This window comes from Sciurus carolinensis, chromosome 19 (assembly GCF_902686445.1).
Source record: "Sciurus carolinensis chromosome 19, mSciCar1.2, whole genome shotgun sequence".
Lineage (NCBI taxonomy): Eukaryota > Metazoa > Chordata > Mammalia > Rodentia > Sciuridae > Sciurus > Sciurus carolinensis.
The window spans coordinates 27403538-27420026 of NC_062231.1; the positions used below are offsets into that span (position 1 = coordinate 27403538).

A 16489-nucleotide genomic window follows, 5' to 3' on the forward strand; every position below is an offset into this window, starting at 1 on the left:
AACTCATGTGGCCATGAGACATCACCCCGCAGGACCCAGTCCTGCCCTTATCTACCGACTCCTGTGCTTTTTTAGTTTGTCAGAACTGTCTGGAAGTTCTTCTCCAGTCGTTTCATTAGTCACGTACTTTTTTGGTTTTAAAGACGGAGGAGAAATTACTGAGTGGCGACTCGGGTCAGCGTGGCTGGCTGGGTGTCCCTTTCCCTGTGAGTCACCTGTCTGTTCACACCACGAAAGGCTCGATACGCTTGGTGACTCGCCGCTGACCAACATCACTTCGATTCAGATTTCTTTTCTGCTCCTTTGAAGTTGTGGGAGCTTGGGTTCCATCTGGGGCTATTCTGAGGCCCTCGGGGCATTGTCCCCATTGGCTCATGTGGGCAGGAATTCTCGGTCGACCCCCAAAGTGGTCTGTCCCCTTCGACATGGGATTGTTAGAAAAGATGGTTCCGTGACATCATCTCTAGGCTGGGAAACCCAGGCTGGGAGGAGCTCCCCGACTTAGTCTCCCGAAAGCCTGTTGACCTTGGAAGATAAGCGTGTTTGGTGTCTTTGTGCTCCGGGGTGCACCAGGCCTGCCCTGGTCCCTCTAGAGCGGTTTCTGTGCTTTTGATGTCATCTCCTCCTTCGGGACCACACGTAATGAAGCAACCTGCTCAGTGATCCAGGATCACACAACGGTACAGCAACCTCACCTTCTGTTGGTTTGCTGTCTGTCTTGAACATGAGTTTGCAAGTAAGGTGATTTGGGGTTCGGGGTGTTATTTGGTTTAACAAAGGATTTGGCCTCCGATTTTGTTCTGCCTCCTAATTTGTAATTAGCATCAGAGGGCTGTGGCAAAGTATCTTTTGTTTCTGGTTGGAATATTGGAATGCAGAGAACTCTCCAGAACCGAGACTGGCCCAACTGCGGTGGAACTTCACACTCGGCTCCACAGAGTGACCCTCCTGGTGGCTTGATGTAGCCAGCACTTTAAAGTCCTCTTGCAGGACTCCTTGGGTTCCTCGAGACATTCATTTATTTACTTTTTTACTCGTTCTCTAAACTCTTCCTTATTTTTCTCCCGTTTCCAGGAACAGAGGGCTTTTCATTTTTTAGATTGGAAGCTACCCTCTTGGTCCTGATTGTCAAAGATACAGAAATCATTCTGCAAAACAGGTGTCAGTAGGCCAGTCAATTACAAAATGGATACTGTGTTCTCGTTGTTTTCATTTTTATTTTATTTTTGGAACATTGTTTTGTTTTCTGGTTGGGTCGTACTCTTAGGTAAGAGCAGAAGTTTGCACTGCAGGGTTAACAAGACTCCCTCTGACGTCCTTGCAGTGACCTTGTTACAGAAGGTTCCTGCTGGGGAAACTGAGGCTTGGGCGTGAGGCTCCCTGCCTTCTGTAGTACCCACTGTGTCTCATTTTAGCAGGGTCCACTGTTGTCACCCAGTGGAGAGCCTGGGTCACCTGCACCTGGTCTCTGGACCAGGAAGGCATGGTCTGCTCATCTCTCCAGTGAGGAGGTGAAATAATGTCGTTTGTTTACCACAGGTGGTGGAAAATATGTTTTGAATTTAAAAGTGTGAAAAACAAGTGTGTTAGCTATCAAAAAAGCTCTCCCCTCAAAGTCAACATGTTTACAGAGCAAGACTCAAAACAAAATACTGGATAGTGATAAGTCTGTCCAATCAGAACCAAGTAAACATGTTTACCACAGAGCCTCATAAGGACCCAGATGGCAGCCTGCTCTGCTCTTGCCTGGCCTTCCAGAGCTGCAGGGCTCCCGTGGGCCTCGGGGACAGGGCCATCGCCTTCCCTGCCAGCAGGTGGCCCGCCGTGCTCTCTGCCAGCCTCAGCAGACCCAGCTGCCCAGCGGGTGGGAGGCCATGCCAGGCACTCAGACTGTGAGCTGAAGGTCTAGGTGCCGAATCCTGGTTGGGAGACTGGGACAAGGGCGCTTTGGAACCACAGCTGGAGTCGCCATGATGTGCGGATAGCCACTCATCACAGATTGTATGGGGACTCTACGTGGCTCTCAGAAGAACCCAGATTATCATCAGACATGACGCCCTTCTCTGTCCCCAGATGAGACTTGGCTCTTACCCTAGGCCTGCCTCATGGGGTTCTGAAGGAGCTCCAACAGGAAGTGAGTGGAAAGGACAAGGCCACCCTGAGTGCCACCAGGTGGGGTCGCCAGGGTCCCCGGCACCACAGAGGGAGTCTCGGATGGTGCCGTTCTTGGTGGCACTGGCGGGATAGGCCCGGGATAGGCCAGGAGCAGGCTCGGTAGAAGCCACTTGCAGGAGGCGGCTCCTGGGGCTTGTCGTTAGAGATGTCCTGACTTGGGGTCTCAGGTGGCGTCCTTCTGAGGGGTGCCCTCAGGTGTGGAGGGAACAGAGACATGCACTAAATAAACCCTTGCTGTGCACTTGCAGACGTTTCTTCCAGTGTCCTCACCCGTACAGAGGAACTGGGTCAAGGTCACAGGGGTAAGGGGTGGACGCAGATGGGCCCCAAGACCTGCAGCCTGTGTTTCCCGCCGAGCACTGTGCTGCCTCCACAGGAACAGGAGCCTTCAGGGTAATGGGTTCAATCCCTGGTACCAAATAAATAAATAAATAAGTAAATAAATAAATAAAATGCCCAAGGAGGGTGCAGTAGAGAGTCTGTGACGTTTAGAAGTCCAAGCCACCTGGCAGGGTGGGGGACCGAGTTACCCTTACGCGCAGTCAAGCACCTGTGCGTCACTGTGGACAAGGGCAGGTGACAGTTCTGCTCTGTGCCTGGGGCTGAGGGTGGACCGGAGACAGGTGACTTGAAAGGAAAGGACAACAATCCAGATTCCTCCAGGGTCCAGACATGGGGATGCTGGGGATGAGACGGTGGCAGTTCCTCCACCTGAGGAGGGCTCTGGGGCTTTGCCTCCCCCCTGAAGTGGGGACCTGGAGATGAAGGCGGAGCTCGGAGGTCACATCGCCTAGGCCCAGGCCCAGGTGGAGGTTGGGGGAGGGACGCTCCACAGGCCAGTCCACCTGCCTCCCCCTCAGGAGTTCTGGATATTTTGGTGACAAAGAACAATAGACCGACAAACCAAAAAGGTTCTGGATGGGCCTCAGCGAACAAGAAAAAGAACAGCGTAGACACCAGACTCCTCCCGTGTGCTGATGGATCTGGCGGGGTCACTTGGGAGCCTGGTTTTGAGCTCACATACCAGCAGTCTTCTGGTGACTGAAGGAGGACTCGCTAGTGAAAGTCTCAGCAACTCCCTGCAGGGAACCCGAGTCAAGTCAGAGCCACCCGGTTGCAATAGGGGCCTGTCCAGGGAAATTTGGCGCCTGCTTTTAGGTGAACTGCAGGACTTGGGCTCTTGGGATGGAGGCTGGCGTAGGCCCGTCTGGGGGGTGCTTTAAGGAGGCAGGTCTTCTTGCTCTCTTCCCAAGCCCTCTTCCTAGGCAGATTGGCATTTTATTTGCGAGCTGACAGCGCACACCTCTTTTCTGCAGCCGAGGTGGTTTTCGAGCCGGGCTCAGTTGTCAGAAAGTCATTCTCAGGAGTTGGTGATGGAGCCCGCTCCACCCACCACTGTTCCCTTTCTATTTTGGTGCCCTCCGCAACAAAGGAAACTGAGTTAGCAAATCAGAGAGAGGATTGAAGCTCTCAAGAAGCGCCCCTTCCTCTCCGGTTGTGTAACCGATTAGACAAAGTGGGCCCGCTTCTCGGGGGCACGTGGGAGTGAGGGGAAGTCTCGGTGACCCTGCAGACGGCCGTGCCTGCGGGGCTCCCAGGTCCTCTGACCAATCTGCTTGAGCTGTAGTTTAAAAATCCGCACAGACGCACACGTATGTGTCCGTGTTCACTGCATTTGCGTGTGTACGCACACCTCCATATGTGATTGTGTGGTGTGTGTATCAGATTCCGAACTTCGTGTTCTCGAGCCGAGGACCGCGGCACGTGCAGCACTGGACGTTGTATCAGCTTCCTGAAGGAAGCAGAAGGCGTCTGTCTCTCCTGAACCTGAGAGGCAGCAGGAGAGGCCCAGAGGCCTGGTCCTGCCTGTGGAACCAGAGAGTCATTTGCACGGGGAGGGCTGCCTGGGAGGAACTGCAACTGGTCAAAGAGGGACCCGGTTGTCAACCTGCAGTGCCCAGACAAGCGTGGCAGCCAGGGTCGCGAGTCCCCCACCTTCTCTGGTCTCCTGAGATGAAAACTCGCGGTGCCTGAACCCAGCCAGAAGCCAGAGGGCAGCCTTCCAGGACTCGAGCATCTGGAGAAGCAAACGGAAAACCTTCCCCTGTGTTTTGTGCTGGAAATGGCCTTGCAGAGGTGGCTGGCACACCCACAGCGGGCAGTCCGGCAGGGTCAAGGTGGAAAAGGGACTCCCAGATCTTCAGGTGGCCGGGCCAAAAGGCATCTGGCTTGAGAGCAGTGGTCCTCGCAGGTGGGGACGTGGGCCGGAGTGCCCCAGCCTCACTGGGCAGGCCCCATTCTGTGCCTCCCGAGTGAGCAGCCCGGGCTGGACCAGCAGACCCCCTGTGGACTCTGGTTCTCCCTCTGGCTGGATGGGGCATGGCGTGGGGTCCTGTAGGCTGGGCCAGTGTCCTTGCCACGGGTGGCGTGCTCGCAAGTGCCCCTCCCTGTCAGTCTAGGCTTTGACATTCTGCAAGCCCAGCCTCCCTTGGCAGGATGGGTTTTCTGCAACAGAAGTGGAATCGCGGATCACGGGTAGGCCAGGGGGCCGGTACCCAGCCCCAGCGCAGCTCATGTCTGTGATCTCAAGTTCTCTCCCAGCCCTGCGGGAAGTTCCAGGGCAGCCACAGATTTGGGGAGGTTGTTTTTGAAAAATAGATGCAAGGGCTGCTTGTGCTGTTGCTTCCCAGTGCCTGGCAGTGTTTGGTAAACAACTTGATTGCTAGGTCCTGGCCTCCGGGAACCGCAGCTGCTCTTTGCAGCTCCCTGCTGACTCTGTGCTGAGCAGGGATTGCTTCGGGGAAAATAAACAGGGGAGACAAAACAAGAAAACAGCTCTGTTGTTGTGTTGCTGCCTCTACCTGTTTTCCCGGAGCTGTTTGGCAACCACAAGCCCTGGGATTTTGGTTCCCTGGCCTTACGAAAACAAAGCACCCCCTGTGGCATCCAGGGGGCCTTGCCCTGTGGCTACCCTGTGGCATGTGGAGTAGCCACAGCACTTGGAAAGCCTTGGAAAGGACTCATGGCCAGGGCCAGGATGTATGCATTTTTAAATATGTAAATTGAAAAGGGAAAAAGCTTCATTCCTGCTAATGACCCCCAGGATGGTAATCTGGCTTTTCAGATCTGTGGGAAAACAGATTGAATATGGCACAATTAATGTTTCAGCACTTCTCCGCTTTTCTCTGAAATATTTTAATGGGCTTTTAATTTATTGCCACTCTCGATGAGCGGCTTGGAGGCAGGGTTACCGCTGACCTCTCTGGGCCAGGTGCTCCTGGGCGGGGCCGAGGAGAAGAGCACAGAGTCCTGCGGGTGTTTTGTTTTGGGTTGGAGCCTCCCAGGGCAGGGCAGCTCCTCACCCTGGTGCCTAGGAGGGTGGGGCTCTGGTCTTCAGAGCGTCATCAGAGTCCCCAGGGCTATCTGGGAGAAATGCAGATTTCTGGAGCCCAGCTGGACTCCCGGACTGTGGTTCTGCATTTCAGGCTGGTTCCCAGTTGAGCTTTGCAGCCCAGGCCACAGGGTGAAGGAGTGAGCTGGGATAGGAAGCAAATCTGCCAGAGATGATGTTATTTTATTTTATTTTTGGTACCAGGGATGGACCCAGAGGCACTTAACCACTGACTCACATCCCCAGCCATTTTTTGTTTATTTATTTTTTTGTTTTGAGACAGGGTCTTGCTAAGTTGCTGAGGCTGCCCTTGAACTTGGGATCCTCCTGCCTCAGCCTCCCAAGCTGCTGGCAGTACAGGTGTATGCCACCGTGCCTGTCTGTTGTTTTAATTTTTGTTATTGACTTCACCTGCTATTTGCTTACAAATATCCCCATTATTCTGGCCTTCCCTTTCTTTTTTAAACCAGAAAACTGTCTTCTGAAATAATTTTTTTAGGGCCTGAAATAAATCTTGTAGGATGTCCTTATGTAGAGAGATTAAACTTGTTTTTTGCCTGAAAAACTCTATTTCACCTTCACTTTTGAAGGATAGTTTTTCTGGGTCTACAATTGCAGGTAGACAGCTTTTGCCTCTGAGCTATGTTCTGGATAATTTATTTGGATATCTGTCTTTCTTTACTTTGGTCGCTGCATTTTTCATTTCTAGAACTCAGACCGGTTAAGTATTTTGGTTAGTTATAGAGCTGCATGAAGATGGAATTCAGGCCTGTGTCTTTTGGATTCTTAACAAAACACACAAAAACAAAACAAAAATGTTCCACAAACCTCAGTGGCGATTGGCGGTTTATTTTTGGATGTGCCTGGTTCCTTTACTGTTGAAGTTAAGCAAGACAACACTGTTGGTCACAGCTTGTCTTAGCTGGAAGGCTGCCTCTCCCCAGTCCGCTGGGAGTATTGGACCCCCTGGGACATCCCCCTGCCCTCTTCCCCCACTGGCTGTTCTCTCCCAGGCCTTTGAATAGCTAGTTTACTTTGCAGAATGTTTTTTCTACCCAGTCTTCCAGTTCCTTCCAGAATTTGCTCAAGGTATTTCCTCTAGAGAGCCCTCATCTGCCTTGCTACCTGCTGTTTTCCTTGTGTCCACTCAGACGGCTTCCCTGTGCCTCTGAGTTCCTCTAGGATCATAGGACTGGGTCAGTGGAGGAGTGGCCCCCAGCAATCATTGTTTCAGGGGTTGTGAGTTTTGTCTGGTTTTTGGCGTCCACTGTTTAAAAGAAGGTGAGCCACCATCTTTGAAAAAAAGTTCTGCAGTTTCACTTAATTTGAGATGTGGTTTCTTGTCCTTGGTAGACTTGGGAGCTCTTGGGGCCCTGGGGTGTGTTTCCACGTGACGGGAGTTGGAGAGGGAAGGGCAGAGGCTGCCCCCAGCTGAGAAGCAGGGGTCTCCAGCTCTCCTTCCTCCCCGCTCCTGCCGCCTTACACCTGGCCTATTCCCCAAGATACCCATGGCCTGAGGCGGCCGTGACCTTCCTTGTGTGAGGAGGCTCAAGCATCTCTACTGGCCTCGCAGCCAGAGCTCGCTTGGGGACAGCTGAGTCAGAAGGGACGCTAGCTGGAGATTGGCACTTGGAATTTTCATTTTCACACAGTGAGTCAAAAATGGGTATTTCTTAGGAGAGTGAGCTCCCTGTGGCCAAACCCCTGCAACTCTGGGCCCTGGTGTTCTGCTCTGCAAATGGGTCTCCTGACTCAAGTCACTGTGTGAGGGGAATGAAATGGAATGACTCGTGCAACCCTAAGACACTGTCCCGCACACAGTGTTTTCCTCCGTAAATGGCAATTATGACTTTGGAGGATGCTGCAGACGTGACTAATTTTGGATCAAGTGTGGACTCGGACCCATGACAGGCGGCCTGTGGTGAGCCAGGCCTTTGCCTGAAGTGTGGGGTTTGTGGGGGTGCAGACGGGGTTCTCATGCAGCTGAGAGTCTCGTGGGAAGGACAGGGGGTGAGGGAAGGACGAGTTCAGAGACTCTCCAGAACTCTTGCTTTCCCCGGCTCTAGTGCTGGGAGGGAACCCAGGGCCTCACCCCTGCTGGGCAAGCGCTGGGCCACCGGCTCTGCCAGGAGCTCCTCGGGAAGCAGTAGGATGAGAGGAACTGGGGACAGAGCTTCAGGGGGTGGGCAGGACAGGGCTCCTGAAGGGGCTGAGACCCAGCAAATACGCCAGCCGAGGCAGGAAGACCCTTGGCTCGCTCCGGGCAGAAGGCAGCCCGCCACGTCTGCATTGCGTACTGTCGGGTATTGAATTCGTGGTTTGAGGTCACATCAGGGAAGTAGAGAGTGACCAGACTGTAGAGGGCCTTCTGGGTCACGGAAAGAAGTTTGGATTTTACCTAAAAGATGGCGGACCATCCCAGCCCATTTCTCAGTGCTGTGTGACATGGACTCCACAGCTTTGCGGTGCCTCTCTGAGCCTTGGAAGCGCTTCTTGGGTCCCCAGCCTGATGGGGGGCTTGGAGGACAAGGCTTTTCATGAAGGCTCACCGTGTGGCTCAGGATCTGCAGGAGCAGCACCCCTGGGAGATTTTCTAGAAATGCAGAGTCTCAGGCCCCGCTCCCGACCCTGCTGCATCAGAATGCTTGGGAGGGCTCCAGAGTTTCCCAAAGCTCTGCAGGTGATTCTTCAGCTCAGTGAAGTTTGAGAAACGTGGGTCCAGAGTCCATTTGGACAGGTCTCCACGGGGGAGCGAGTGAAGTCTTCCATGAGCTCCCAGAGAGCACTGCCAATCGCCACTGCCATCCCTCCTGGGCACTAGCGCCAGAGAGATTTCCTCTCCGTGCTTGTGAGACTCTCTGCCACTCTGTCACTCTGTCAGTGACAATTAGCATAAGATGACTTTTGGTGCAAACCTCTTTTCATCGGGAAGCTTAAGGGCGAAGCAAATTGTTTATGTGCAGTAAGTGGACTTCATCAAGGAGGGGCTCAGGGCGGAAGGGACTGGGCATTGGTAACGCCTCGATCCAGGGTGAAGAGGCAGCTCGGAGATGCGCGTGTGCCCGCCCGGCCACGCCCTGGTGAAGTTGGCACTCAGTGCCGAGGTCGGGCCTCTCAGCCCTGAGCCCTGGCCGTCCACCGTCTGTCCCTCTCTGTGGAGATACCCGCGCCTATATCTATCCTTGCGGAGTTCACTTTTAGGATAAAAGCGAATCTCGGAGGAAAACATTCAGATGGTTGCCTCTCTTATGAGGGTTCGTCTTCGTTATTACTTAAAAGTAATTTTTAACCATTAGTCTTGAACATTTTCAGTTTTTTTTTTAATCCTTTGGAAAAGATCATTCATTAAGAAATGTTGCATTTATTAATCTGAGTTAACAGCCTCGTAATAGGACAGGATGTATCGAAATGCTAAAATATTTACACTGCTTGGTACAAAGTCCACAGTGAGCACAGGCTTTCCCTGTGTGCGTGAAGGCATTGGTATGCGCATCTTTTAAAAACCCTGCTTCCGGTTCCTGTTGGGTGGCATCATGCTTGAAGTATTGATGTCCCCTTGCGGGGACGGGGTTGCCCCGACTCTAGGTTCCGTGACTGTCTTGCTGTTTTCACTTTTAAGGAAGTGGCGATTTGAGAAGTGACAACTTACTTATGTGGAAAAAATATGTTTGTATTGTAGTGTCCCAGGAACTTTTGCTGACGATTCCAGTTTCCCCACGGAACATTCTGGCAATGGTGAAGGCCTCGATCCCTTCTCTGTTTTGCTGTCAGCCATGACCGGATGGATGTGATGCTTGTGAGCCGGAAGGGTGAGTAAAAGTTGGTAACTCTTCGTCCGAAAAGTCACAAGACCAAGTCCATCAGGGCGGCTGCCACTGAGGAGAGCCGTTTTGAATGGGGAGAGAAACTGCCTCTGTTTTCTGACACAACTTTTTCAGATCATTCCTACCTTGACCTGAGGATTTATAAAAAGCAACATAGGACCCAGGGGGACTTTTTAAAAATTTTTGCTTATTTGTCTTAATCATACTCTGAAGGGTGAACTCCCTGAATTATGCACCACAGGCATGCACCTGGAAGGAATGGCTTCCTCAGCCCCACCATGGAGACCATGGTTACTTCCTCTTGGGTCTGGGAGGATGTGAGTCTCCTCGTTCACTGAGAGTCTCTATCCCCAGACTTCCATCCTTGAGGAAGCTGAGGGTGGGAGACTTGGGTTTCTCAATTTTTCTTAGCGACTTTTGGGCATTGGTTTCCTATTGGTTATTTATTGAATTTTAGGGGGAAAAATTAAAAGACATACCATGCTATTTTTCTATTCTGTTTATTTCCCATATTGAGTAGCATCTATAATATGCCTTGGAAATTGATGGACAGTCGTGACCCGTTCTTGTGAGTGGCCATGGATGGTGGAGTCTAGGTGTTTTGGGTGATAACATTGATGTCCTTCAGGGACACTTTGGCCGTAGAGTGAGTCTGGTTTCATGGAGAGCCGTTTCCTTGCTCTTGGCTTTAGTGAAAGGAGCCCTGAGCATGAACTCGTCTTGTTGGCTGAGTGGAGTTGTATTCAGAACACATTCTGCTTCATGGAAGGAAGTTCAGTGAAGTGGTAGGCACCATGTTGGAAGTTGGGACCTAATAGTGTCCTGACATGAAGAAAATGAGTCTTCCTCTTCCTCACGTCCTATGTTTAAAACAAAGGACATAGGACTCTAAAACAAAGGACATAGGACTCAGAGTCTTGTCCTGTGAGTGCTAAAAGGGCCCTAGAAGTTTTCTCTGGTTACAGATGGGACTCTCCATGGAGTCCAACTGGGATATGAGTCCCTGGCCTGGGTCAGGAATGGACCCTAGTTACCTGGTTCTCCTTAGCTTTTAATCTCATTTACCGAGATGTGTCCAACCCATCAGATCAGTGAGCCCCTTCTGAAGATAGGTGTCTCTGGAAGATGTTGTTGTGTGTTCAGGTGTTTGAGCCAAACTTCTAAAGATCTGACAACTGTAGGTCATTTTAAACAATCCCTCCCATTGCACAGGAGGAAGCAATCTGGCCCCAATACTAGAGACCCCTGTCGTCCTCAGGCAGCTAGTCGGCTTTCACCTTCTCGTCCATGTTGGCCAGTTTGTTGTCTGACCACACATGGTTTAGTTCCATTCTGCTGGACATAAAGACGGAGGGAAAAAAATGGAGTCTTTTACCCCCATCACAGGAATCCTTCTCGTATTAAGGCAGATAATAACATGCTCAGGGGAGTCCACTGTGACAGGAAGTGGTGAGTGGAGGAGTCGAGGGGTGTAAGGTCTTATGTCATCTTACTTGGTTGGATTCCCACCTGTTAGAGTGTTCCGGGTTTCCATCGCTACACCACTGTGATAGGCTTGCCTGGATGGTCTGCAGGTAAGTGAGCAGATAGCACTCCTTAGGGAAATTCATGACCTCAGAGATCCAAGTGGAGCTGAGAACAAAGCCTTGGTCTGTCGCGTATGCAGATGAGAGTTCCTGGAAGTGGTTGGAATTCTGAAGATACCGAAAGAGCAACAGGCTCATACACTAGCTTACCTGTCATTTCTGTCCTTAGTATTGAAACATTCTGACTCAGTGTTAGAAAATTGATGTATGAAATTTAACAAAACCACATGAATGGATTTACTTAGTAGTAGCTCAGTGTACTCACGCATTTCAATTGGGTGAGACCCATGATCGGAAAAATCAGTCTGAAGAAGTACAGTGAAAATACCGCTTTTGGAAAAAATTAAAAAATGATATTCATTAGACCTAGTCGAATACCAGGTGTTTCTTCCCCCTAAGTACGGAAGTGCTTTGTATTTATCAGACTGTAGTAAACTTCCTTTCACTGTGTTTTTAGTACTGAATAGAGGTACCTGAAGTCCTGTGAGCTGTGTGTTCTGATTTTTTTTTTGATATCTGCTTAATTTTTTCTTTCAAGGCCCAGTGCCAGGGTGTGCCCCACACTCCTCCTCCCCAGGTGTGCTACAGAAGCCTGGCCCCCCATGCACAGTGTGTCTGATAGGTAGTCAGCCCTTTCGTTACCAAAAAGCTCAGTCACAGCCCTGAGCCTTTTAGAACTTTGCAGTTTGTTGAGGAACCAAGGGAAACACCAATTAAAGGTTAGAGCTGAGAATCTGGAGTCTCAAGGCTTGAAATCCACTCGTTCTGAGTGAGGCCGCTCCACCATCCTCCTGGTGGAGTGGGTCAGAGTCACAGGGTTGGCCGCTGGAGCAGCCAATCCCCTCACTCAGACGCAGGGCAATGAAACTGAGAGATAAAGGGTTTGCACGAAGAGATCATTATGGCAAGAAGTTTATGGTGAGAAAATGGGTGATGTCCTCGATTTACGCTGGTGATAAGCATGCCAAGCATGCCTGCATAATAAATTAACTCAGGGGCAGGAAGCCGGGACCGAAGTGTTGAGCACATGGTGTCTCCCGGCATGCTGAGCTGCGTTAATGCCCCAGCATCTGCGGGACAGTGGAGTCGCCGCCCGTTTCCCGGCCTGGGGCTTTGGTGGAACTCGGTATCTGTCTCGTGTGTATCACGAGACTCCGGAGGGAAGGCAGCTGAGTCTGCCACACACTGAGTAGGCAGTTAGGCACGGGGTTATTAATACATGTGACGATCCTGGTGGATTTGCATAGTGTTCCTGAGAAGAGCGGACTTGGGGTGAAGGGGCCTGTGTGGGGGTCTCTGCTTTGGCACCGTGTCATCCCTACCATGAATTGTCCCCTGTCCGTGGATCTGGTGTGGGGCGTCAGTGTCGCTTGACATTTTGGGTTTGATTTGCCTATGGTTTATCTTCTGATCTTCTTGATTGTCTCATTCCTGGCTAGAGGAAGGCAGGCACGTGGGAAAATACCTCCCTCTTCAGACTTAGCCTTTTAAAATAGAGCTTGAGAATGTGGATTTTTTTTTCTTTTTTATCAGTTTTGGGACAGGTTGGTGACTGTGCAGGTGGGTGTGGTTGGGGGGTGCTCTGGGCCTGGAGCGGAGCCTCTGGACTCCCCTCTGGGCCCCGTGGGCTGCAGCTGGTCAGTGATCCTGCCCACTTGGTTGTGCTTGAACTTCCAGTCCCTGAAATTCTGACTTTGAAAAGTAATTTTAACAATTTAATAAACTGCATAATATGTCTTATAAGCTGGAGCGAATGATCTTAAGTATTTTGGTCTCTTTCATAACACAATGAACCTAATATTGGTAAAAATACAGATCCTCGCTCACCACCAAGAGGAGGCTAGATTTAATAAGCACTTATGAGAGCCGGCAGCTGCCTCTCAGATTGTGTGACTCGGACCCAGCACGTGAAGACGGTGTCAACTTACATTTTATCTCCCAAGTATTTCTCCGGCGTGGATTTTGCTGTTCTCTCCAGTTCCTAACCTAATACACGTAATGGAATCGGCTACATATTTTCCACCAGCTAATTGGCTGGGGGCCCATGGTGGAAATCATTGTGTGGCTTGATGAAGATCAGAAATTAACATGACATTTTCGTGGAGGTAATGGAACCTATTAGTAATGCAGTGATTCAGGATGGCGAGAGCGCCCATCCTTCCCTGCCCCGACGCGGTGGGAGAGCCGCAGAGATGGGCCGACCTCCAGCCCGTCTCCCACCCTGGCCTCACTTTTCCGTTCTTCAGACTGAACTGTAACACAAATTAATGAATGATTCCTTTTGTCAATTAAAGAAGAAAATCCACCAACTACTGTGGCAAGATTAAATTCCAATTAGAAGATTGCATTTAATTCAGAAGCTCTAACATTGTTTTAATGAATTCTGTTGGAGGGTGACAGTTTATGTGAGATAAATTTATTTGGTGCAGGTAGGTATAAATTCATTGGATAATGTTAAACATGTTACTTCATATATATTACCTGTGAAATTTATTTCTTCTCTAGTTGTGTCCCCAAGGAGAGAGAGTCGGAGGGAAAACAGGTCTTCAAAGAAAGAGCCCTTTCTGTCCTTTCTGATGCTTGCTCTAAAGCAGCCTTTTCCCACTTTTATTAAAAAAAAAAAATCTGTTAAATTTCTGCATTAACTGAATTTATGATTCTTGGTGTATGCTATTTATAAAATTGAATATAGGTTTTATGATATAGGAAATTAGTCTTGGAATGAGAATATGATCCAACTTTGTAATAAAGGTAATCTGCATTTATATTGCAGATATTTTCCATTCCTCTCTAAGCCCCTTCTGGGACTACACAACGCATTTTCCTGGACATACCAATTCACTGTCGAGTCAACTTTTCATGCGTTAGGCATCTGTTCACACGACACCTACACAGAGCATCCAACCTTTGGCCTAAATGGAGGGTGGCAAGTGTGGTCGATGCCAGGATTTTACCACCCGCTCCCCCCATCTATTGCCGCACTCCTGGCAGACATCACTAGTCGATGACTGTCTCTCTTCCACACGCTGTGCTTGTGCCTCTGGATCTCTGCACTAAATTCTTGTAGATTATAGATGATCGTTTACGGGAGACCTGGCAGGGTGTGGTGCAGAAGACGGTATTTTTTCAACTTCCCCTCTAGCTTATCTGGGTATACCCAGAGCGTACCCCGGTATCGGCAGTCTGTGTTTGTGATGTGAGGGAGAGTCTTGCTGAGCACGAAGCATTCTGACAGCGAGCAGGTTTTGGGGTGACAGACTTTTGACCTGTGTGCACCATACTCATCTGATTGGTTAGGACTCATCTTCCTTTTCTTGGTTTTGGTCTCATGTGAAACCTTAACAGTGTCATTTTGGTTTTATTTTTTTCTTTGATTTTTTTCTAACTTTGAAAAAAAAGACAAGAGAGGGACAGTTTGTCCTAGCTCCTTTTTACCTGTGTGTCAGCCCAGAGTCTAACTTGGTGAGGAAGAGGTGGCGTTGAGGAGCCCGTGTCCTCACTCCACTGCGCAGTGTTTCTCAGAGGGGGGCGCCCACGTACCAGGTGATGTTCCTGACATCTGCCTTTCGCATATTAATCTTGGTTTTCATCAATACACAGACGCAAGCAGTACCAGACAGGGAGGCAGTTAGCTGTTACATTTCAAACGACATCTTCCGTGGTGTGAGTTTCTGGGAACCTGGGCTCTCTCGTGCGTTGTTTTTAGGAATGCTGTTTTCTGTTATTTCAATTCGAGTGACGCGCAGAGGCCACGGGGCAGGAAGTTTCCACAGTTAGTGTGCAGAATGCTGAGCTGCCTATAGAGAATTGCTGTCGTTTTAATTCCTTTAAGGAAAAATGAGCAATTAGCACATTGAGGCTGTCATTCAGCTAATGGGTGTTTTAATTTCATTTCTGTGCGCTGCATATTGTTTTTTGTGTTGGTTGTGGTAACCAGAGTTCTGAAGAGGGCCTGTGGGTAGATCGTTGAGCTCTTGGCCCGTGGTTCTAGGGTGACAGGGTTGCCTTGGTCGAGGAGGACAGAATGTTCAGGCCCTGGCCACCACCGGTCCCCGTGGTGGCTCACGGGTCTTCCCTCTGCAGCGTGGTAGACACCGCCATCTCATCGACGGGAACAAGCTCCTCAGATAAAATCTTTCACCCCCTGCACCCTGTGAGATTTCAGCAGCGCTGGTCACAAATGGTCACAAATGGCAGCCTCCCGGTACCCCTTGCTGGTCCCCACGCTGGTTCCGGCCTCCCTTCGGCGGTCTCCTTGGATCCTAACAGCACTCTGTGTTCTGGCTTTGCTGTGGAGGAGACAGAAGCCCTGCACCCAAGGCCCCTGATCAGGATCCATGACAAGGCTCGGAAGTGGTTCCAGCCCCCACTGGGCCACTTTCTGAGCCTTGGCCCAGCGGTGAGGACGGCTGCGTCCTCACTATTATCCGGGGCCCTTTTGTTAGATTCAGGTTGGGAAGGCGGCACCTGCCTTCAGGAAAGAAAGTGGAGTCCAGCTCATTGAAGCTGCAGCTCGGTCTGTAGACAGCAGGCTCAGGCCACGGGCTCAGCCTCCCGTGAGTCTTTGTCTTCTTGTCAACCAGGATGCTCCTGCAGAGGCCAATCCTGGAGGCCCTGAAGTGAGAGCGCCGACTCTGCCTCCTTGACCTCGGCAACAGAGCTGTGTAGGGTGGGTGGGCTGCTGCTCAGGAGAACCAGGGCAGGGGGGACGCACGCACTGCAGGGCCTGTGGCGGTGAGAGCAGACAGTGGGAAAGCCACGTCTGCTGCCTTTTGCAGCCATTCGGGCCCTGACTGACTTGAGGCCAGATGACCGGGAGGCTGGTCTCAAGGGCGCTCTGTGGGGTTGCCACGCTTTCGACACTGTGTCCCTCCAGGTATTGTTAAGGGACCTTTCCTCCCCATCTTTTTAAAAAAATCGCACATTGACTTACATAAGGGCGGAGTGGGTAGGTCATTTGTGATTTCTTTTTCAAATATTCATAAAAGAAAAAATGGGATTGAATCGTGATAGTTTTAGAGTCTGGCTGGTGGCTGCAGGGGATGGCGCCTACTGTTTTGTGTGCTAACATTTTGACCACTTTATCATCTGATAGTGTCCATGGAATGGGGAGAGGACTTCTCTGGCTCCCTGTCTAGTCGGGCGGCTGAGAAGCCGGTCACACGGTGAACCAGGTCCCTGCACCCCATTCCTGCCCCACCTGCTGAGCTGCTTCTGGGATGGTGTTGATGTGGGATCTGGGCAAGGAGGTGCCCACTGAATCAGCCCGGGGTTGGAGTGCTGGACAGCACAGACACCATGGCTTGGCCTGGTCCTTTCCATGCCCCGCTCACTGCTCGGCGAGGAGAGCTGTATGGTAGGGTATGTGGACCTTCCAGGGGCTGCAGCCCCGTCTCAGAGGCTTTTCCCTCTAATTCTCTTGAGCGCCGTTTTGGAGAGAAGCAGAGGAGACCAGCCCAAGGCCCGTCAGATTTTTTTCTTGACCTCCACGACTCCGGGACCATGTTTTTCAC

General features: G+C 50.8%; 1 protein-coding gene across 3 annotated transcripts in view; it reads left to right on the forward strand.

The window, feature by feature from the left end:
• The window catches only part of Foxp1 (forkhead box P1), a 513865-nt gene that overhangs the window by 65608 nt on the left and 431768 nt on the right, over positions 1–16489 (forward strand). For all 3 annotated transcript variants that reach the window (XM_047534814.1, XM_047534811.1, XM_047534812.1), the window contains exon 2: positions 9246–9375. The gene's annotated coding sequence lies outside the window, so the exon portion shown is untranslated. The remainder of the gene's footprint in view (positions 1–9245; positions 9376–16489) is intronic.